The sequence below is a fragment of the Mustela erminea genome, chromosome 11 (assembly GCF_009829155.1).
Source record: "Mustela erminea isolate mMusErm1 chromosome 11, mMusErm1.Pri, whole genome shotgun sequence".
Lineage (NCBI taxonomy): Eukaryota > Metazoa > Chordata > Mammalia > Carnivora > Mustelidae > Mustela > Mustela erminea.
The window spans coordinates 50126718-50134620 of record NC_045624.1 but is presented as its reverse complement, the minus strand read 5'-3'; positions in this window follow the sequence as shown (position 1 = coordinate 50134620).

The window sequence follows — 7903 nt, the reverse complement described above, 5'->3', positions numbered from 1 at the left end:
TAGCCGTCATCTACTGAATGGCTGAATCCTGGGAAAATTAGGCAGAGATGAGTTCACATTTTGTGGGGTGGGAGGGTGGAAGGAGAGGTCTAAAAGCTTATACAGTGCTCATGAGAGTAAGGTAAGTCTAGGTTGGAGCTTTGAGGGAGATCAGGGGCTGTAGGAGTGCACTGATAAGGAGTGCTGTGGCTTCGAGGAGGCTGCTTTGAGGAGGTAGTACAAGGTGAGAGGTGGGTTTGTAATGCATGGATTTTGATACTTTTAGTTATTCCATGGTTTTGTCTAAGGTAGGCCCTGCCTGGAATACTGCATTTAGCACAATGAAGGAAAACAGAGTGCATACTTGGAAGGGAGGTTCTTAAATGTTAGCATTCATAAGAATGGCTGCAGGTGCCACTTACACATCTGCATTGCAAGGTTCTACCCCTGGGATTCTGACAGTGTAGGTCTCGGCTGCTGGCCTAAGAACCTGCCTTTCAAATGATCATGCCAGATGATTCTGATTCAGTAGATTGAAGGATTACACTTAGGTAAATACTCTTCTGGATTTGCTTGCAAACGAACATGTGGTGTAATAGCTGAATGGTATTTAGGTGTTCCCTTACCTGTGGGTATTTTGTACACTATGTGTTATTGCTCCTGGGGGGAGCAGTGCCGGCCAAATCTAGAGGCAATGGGTGGATGCTCTGTGTCACTTATATGGCTGCTATGAAAGAGGGGTTTTCCCACCACAATCCTGTAGTGAGTCCTTGGTTTGGAAGGGCTGTGGGGAGTCCCTTCTGCATTTCCTCAATAAAGACACAACTTGCAGCTAACTTGTTATACTTTCTGCCTCTGAGGCAGATCATGAAGTAGTTAGGGGGCTTCTTGGGGTGACTGGAAGGGAGTGGAGGCTAGAGAGTAAACAGGGAAAATGAGCAGGAACCCAGCCTCCAATACATCCATTAGAAAATGGAAAGAGCCAGCCCACTTTGAGTTATGGGGCCATAATTCCATCTCAGGATTCTGGCAATAACATAAGCCCCGTGAATTCTTTATTGTTAGTTTATGAACCCTCCCCCTTCCCCAGCTCACCCTACCTCCTGCCTTGGAAGATTAATAGCTCTGTAAATTACATTTATTAAAATATATGCATTATATCTCAACATGAGGCTTTCATATGGGTCTGAAAGTGCCGTCAACTTACATCTCCTTGGATGACATGTCTTGCTCTATGCAGCAATGCGGTTTCAGTTTTGTTAAATAAAAAGGGACTTCCAGACTGACAATAGCTCCGCAAGACTATGAGCCTTGAGTCAGACCATTCTGGGCTGGGAAACAGGAAATGCCAAAGCATGAAGGCAAGGAACAGATGGACTTTGGAGGACACCCAGGAAGAGACAAGTGGCTAGAAGTAGAGACCTTGAGTATGTTGAGACAATGTGTGTGTGTGTGTGTGTGTGTGTCTGTGAGAGAGAGAGAGGGAGATTGATCTGGAAGGTACAAGGTATTTAGACTTTGAAGACAATATACCTTTGAAGAGTCATACCTTTGAAGGTATGTTTGAAGAAATATACCTTTGAAGGTTTCTGTGTAGAGAGGTGTTATGATGAAAATGAGATCTAGGATGGATTGGATGCTCAGGATGGTCCTAGAGTGACAGGCTGGTTGGAATAGGGCCATGGTAGGAATGAAGAGCTTTATCTTGTGGTCACATTTGCATAATGACATTGTTTTTGATTACTTATGTTGTGTGTGCTTGGGTGGCTTGCTGATTTGCTGGTGGACATGATGGGTAAGGTACCCTTCTGCTTTTCTTTGAAGAAGGCAGAGGAATCCACTTTGTCTTCCTGCTTCCGTTTCTCTAGGAAGCCGCCCTTATGTCCAGATTTCTTAGTTTGCATACAAACATGTTACATTCATATCATAATCCAGGGACGGGGACAAGGCCAATGAAACCTGTGTTTCCCGATTGTTCATTAAGCATCCGCTAAGCTCTCTAGATGTCATAGTACTAACACTTAAGGTGATTATTATTTAATTATTTATCGAAAGCATATTGTCTAAATTTCTTAAATCAGAATCCCAGTTCTCTCCCCAGACAGGTCTCCGTCAGTTTCAGCTCTCATGACTGGGCTGCTAAATAATGATATTATGAAAGGCTCTGGAAGGCGAGGGGGAAGGAAGAAGTAGATGAGAAGAAAAAGAAAGACAAAAGGAAAGAGAACAAGAATAAAAGGGGGAAGGAGGATGGAAGGGAGAGAAGCAGTAAAAAGAAGCTCAAAGGTTACGATGGTGGTCAAAAAGCAGGAATTGCCGCAAATACCCTCCCACTGACCTAGAGCCAGAGGCTCCAGGGAAGAGGAGATCAGCCTTTGCTTTCACCACGTGGGGGCAGACTCTGCTTATAGAAAAGAGACTCCTAAGGGAGAACAGCTTTCCAAGGCTGCCAGATGAAAGCCATCCTCCTAGCTCTGAGAGGAATCAGTATTGACCTAATCAGACACTCCCTGTGGCTCTCGGGGTCCAGGGTCCATTGATAACCACAGCCCTATCTCTGGGCACAGCGCCTAGGTAATTAAAGAGAAAAAAAAGCCAACTTTGCTCAGTCTCAGATTTTCACATAATGTGGAATACAGAATTACAGTTAAACAGGCACTACAAAGAACAAAACGCTTTGACATCTCACCTTACTATTTGAAATGTATAATTACCCAAGCTTCTATGCAACACTCTCTTTTCTGGATGTCTTTCTCTTTACTGCAGCGTTACTGCATATACAATATGTGTGCATTATTGTTCTAGGGTTTTCAAAAGGTTGGAAGGTGCTGTTTCTTCCAGCTGCTTCTCAGTCTTTGCTTCTGTTAGATTTTCAATGTGGGCTGATGGAGTACAGGGGAATGTAGATGCCAGTTTCCAATAATAGGAATAAATAATAATTTATAAACTAAGAGCCTTTGTGTTAAAACATATTTAGCACAAATATTTTTGTTTGGAGTATGGTTGGAGACAACCAAATTACTGCAGCGAGTTCTGTGGTGCTTAAAAAGCAATTGTCTCAGGCATCTGATTGCTTCTGAACATAATGGGACTAGCATAGTGATAGTGGAGGGGAAGTGTGAGCTGAGATATTAAAGGAGAACTACTTCCTCTACCTAAGCTGTTAAGTATTATTGTCCCAGATAACTACATTCCAGTGTCCATGCTGTTTTCCTTCTGGTAGAATTTGCCCTTTTTTGAACCGTATAGATCAAATTAACTCCAGTGAGTTTGTACATTTTCTAAAACAGACTTTCCAAGTCACCAATTAAAAAAGGAATCTCTTAAAAATAAAAATCTTCTCTCTGAAATGGTGATTAGGCCTTTGAGATAAAGAATCCCATTTGCAAGTTGAAAAAGACTAATAAGAACTTTCTGCTATCTACTAGTTGAGTAAGGGCTGAGGAAAATGCAAATTTCCTCTTCTACAGAAATTAAAAAAATAAAGGGATAGCAAATTGATCAAATAATTGTGGGAAGTTTGGCTCCATTAGTCTCATGCTTTTCAGTATGCCCCAGCTAGCAGTAAGATTCAGTTTATATGAGTATGTGAGGCTATGGTTTTACTCAAATTGTCTGTTAAATTTGGTGGTGTAAGAAGAAATGAAGCAAAGCTACTGTTATGCAGCAAAATCTTGTGTCTCACCATCTCCTCATCCCCAAGTATAATGAGAAGAACGTTACCTCCCTTTAAGATTTACATAACTTTTTATGAAACAGAAGCACACTAATTTAGTCAATGGTCCCTTTAACATTTATAATCTATTACAAGTGGCTTGGAGATGATTATTTCTGGATGTGGTTTCTGTTCTCTCCTATTTTGTGAGCGGTGTGCCAATGTTATGAAGCCCTTGTAAGAAAAAAAAAAGGTCTTCTAAAATGATTTCTTGTTCTTAAAAAACAGGAGAACTGACTATAAAGAATGATTTATTATTGGTCTCTGTCTTTACAGCAGTGGGAAATTGGAAGAGGATCAAACATCCTCTCCCAATTTGGCCACCACCTCCTTGGTTTATTAGTGTTTTTAAACAAAACCCCTGATACATCTGCATCAGGGCTATTCATACCTTGCAGAGATAGGATTCAAAATTTTCTGGAATACAGATCACGGAGAGGGATATTTTACAATGAAGAAACATAGGACCATCTGGAATTTTCTCTGAAAGCTGATGTGCTCTCTTATCTGAAAACCAAAGTCTCTAATAGACTCAAACTTTCAGATTCCCTCTCCAGGTTAATTTGTGTAGGTAAAGAAAGTCTGCTGGATATAGGAGAGCTGACAAAACTTGTGAGGTCTGTTTTTTTTGCAACTAAGAGAAATGCCAAGACTTTGGCTTTCTCTATTTGGATCCATCCCTTGAGAGCCTTGTTTGTTTTTAGTACCTAATTTTACTGTTCATTCTTACTAACCTTCAAATCTCAGTGCGCTTTTAGAAAAAAGTAAACCCAAAGTAATTACTTGGGGGAACACAAAGGCCATATCTATACACGAGATCAAACATTTCCAACCTTGCCTTGCTATTTACCTCTAAATAACTACTTTTTTTTTTTTTTCTGGTGTTTTCTACTTGTTTTCGTGACAAACAAACAGCAGGGAATGTCTTCAGGCTAATTATAGGGGACCATTTTGGGATCCCGCAGGGAGCAGGATGAAGTAGAGCTCTATCTCTGCTTTAGTTTTAGGAAGAAACTAAACCCCAAGGGAAGACAGGCCTATGCTGTCTTCTCAGATGACAGGTAATTGTGGTATAGGCGTCCTTCCCGTGCACTAAGCCGGAGGACCCTGAGTGTCCAGAGGATGACTACTGGCCATCCTATGGACTGCTGGCCATCCTGTGGTGGTCTAGTATTATCATATAACCAGCCCCTTCCCTCCCCTCATCCAGAATGTTGAGTGTGAGTGTGAAAAGGATAAGAAAAAAAAAGGAGCAGAAAAGATAACAGCAGTGACCAAAAATAAAGACTTCACTTCTCTTTTGAAAAATAAATCTCAACATAAAAGCTGGTAGTCATTTTTTTATTATGTTCAGTTAGCCACTGTGTAGTGCATAATTAGTCCTTGATGAAGTGTTCAGTGACTCATTAGTTAGCTATAACACCCAGTGCTCAACACAGCATGTGTCCTCCCCAATACCCATCTCCCTGTTACCTACTCCTCAACCTCCTCCCCTTTGAGACCCCCAGAAAATAATAAAAATAATAAAAAGAAAAAAAAAAGAAAATGAAAAAATTTGTATCCAAAATACATAAAATATATGAATAAAGAACTCTTACAACTAAAAAAAAAAAAAAAAATCTGGTAGTCACATTGAAAATTATCAGAATTTCTCAGAAGATCCAGTGTTCTGCCCACAATGCAAACCTGGCCTCAGGTACCTGCCAAGCCCTGCATACTCTTAGGAGCTGTGCATGTTGGCCTCTAAGAAAAAAGGACTTCTTTGCCAGCAGACACCCAATTCCGACTTCTGTTAAAAGGAATTTCACGGGTAGCCTCTTGCTTCAGGGATCAAATGATGTTACCAAGTCTCTGACCCTCTCTGCATCTTTCACTTGTACTTATTTCTGCCTGTTCACTGTTGAGCCAGGTAAGCAATATGGCTGCCATGTGCCCGAGACTTACAATAAGCTACCTTAGGAATCCATGCAGCCTAGTGAAGGAACCTGAAGTCAGGTCTGGGTTATGTGCCAACCCTGGAGCCAGGTGTGGTTGAGGTTAGCTCCACTCAAACCACAAGGAATGGTCTTTCTGCCGGAAAGATCCATTTTACTACCAGATGCATATAGAGAAGTAATTCTGGGCACACAAAACCCCAAAATGTCTAGTATGCAGTCCTTATCTATACACCAAGAAGGCCACTGATCCAGGATCAATACTATGTTGCCATTGTCTTATAGTGTGGGTTTTGTCTTTTAAGGAAACCATGTCACTGCTTTCTTTTCTTTTTGTGCTCCCTTGGGTCCATTCTGAATCTGTACCTTGACGTCTGCCCAAGGCCTTTGGTCTCTGCCTCTGCCCTCACATGGGACTTCTGTCACAGGACATTATGCCTATCTTACCAATGTTCCTTAACACTTGTGGGTTCCTTAAGTGGGGACCTGATTCCTCCTTTGGCTTCATCATGGATATTCCCAGAATCCAGAATCTGTCTTTGAGAATGGACATGGGTTTCTAGCCTTGCTGCTGTGGTGACTCTTGCCTACATGGAGCATTTTTTCCTCATATTTGTCCAGATTGGCCTGGTCCCTTTTGGCCCCTTCAGCCTGCCCTGTCTCACAGCCAGACCTGACCAGGTACTGACAGGAAGATGACTCGTTACACTGCAAAGAACCTGCCAACTTTGCGCATGGACTTATCCCTGGCCAACATACTGATTTACTAGCTTGCAAATAAGGTCCTGGAGAAATGTAAGGGCATGAGCTTCTAGATGACAACACTGAGCATGTGCGTTGGGTGCACTTTTCCCTTTTATATGCATGAAAAGTATTAGGAGGGGAAATATTCCCCTCAGGGCATATTTTACATCGGCAGTCATGTTTTCCTGGAAATTGATTTAACTTTTAACACTTCAGAAAGGATCTGATGTAAAACACTTAATAGCCAGCGAGAAGGACTGTATTTCCCGTCTTTCAACACCACCATGACTGTAAAATGCCTTTCTCCACTGACTAGTGTGTATTGTTCCTTACAATATGATCTCAACACACTTCATTCATTCATTCCCTCATTGATTCATAAGCATTTGAACACCAGGCTTTTGGAAATGTACCTAGGGATGCAAAATGATTAAGACCATGTACTTGCCCTCTAGGGTCCCTGCTCTCAGCAGTCAAAGTACCAATGAATAAACACAGAATTCAAACATATGCTCTTGGGTGCATCTAGGACATCAAACATGGACTCAGGAGATAAAGTTGTGGAGTGGGCTGGGGGGCAAGCAAGGGGGCAGACAAGGTTCACTATAGAATGAGCAAGAATTCACTAGGTGGAAACATGGAGTAAGTGTATTCCAGGAAAAGGAATGTTTCAGGAAGAGTAGTCCAAGAAGGATCATGTTGGATAACATAGGGCTTGAACCAGCATGGTGACACATAATGCCAAGGGAAGAGGGCCAAGGACAAAGCTCCAGAAAACAGCAACTTTCAATGAGGAGCAGGAGAAACTGTCAGTGGACAGAGAGTTCCAAGGCAAATGAGGAAGGTGGGGAGGTCATGGAAATTTGTGGGCAGATTATATTTTAATGAGAATGGAATAGGAAACTGTGCTGTGAAGAAGAAAGGCAAGATGAAGACTGATAGACCATCATTGGATTGGTCAGTGAAAATTTCCCTGGAGACTTGGCCTGAATAAAAAAGATCAGCCTGTTGGAGAGGCAAGAGCTTGACTGCACAGAGCTGAAAAGCCAAAGGAAGGTAGAAAAGTAGGACTAGTGACATACCATGTTTGTATTGCTGATCTCATTCTCAGTTCTCTCTCCTTGACTGTAAGCTCAGAGAGAGCAGGAGCACTGCCAGTCTTGGTCAACATTATAATTCTAGTACTGAGTACAATGCCTCATCTATGATAAGCATTTAATAAATTTTTGGTGAATGACAAGAGGGAGATTCAGTGATAGATAAGGGACATAAAGGGAGGCTTTTTATTTTCTTCCACTACATTTGAGGGAAAAAAAATAGATGAGCTTAAAAATACAAGTGAAACAAGGTTCTGGAGAAATACAAAGAGACAGATTTCTGCTGTATTACAACATTAATTTGGCATTTTCTCTAGCTTTTTCTAGAAATCATCCTAAAATAAAAATAAGCATGAGAAACAAAAACACAAATTCCCAAACTCCAGTTTTGGTGTAACTAAGGAACTGTAGATTCCCAAAGCAATGGTAATGGA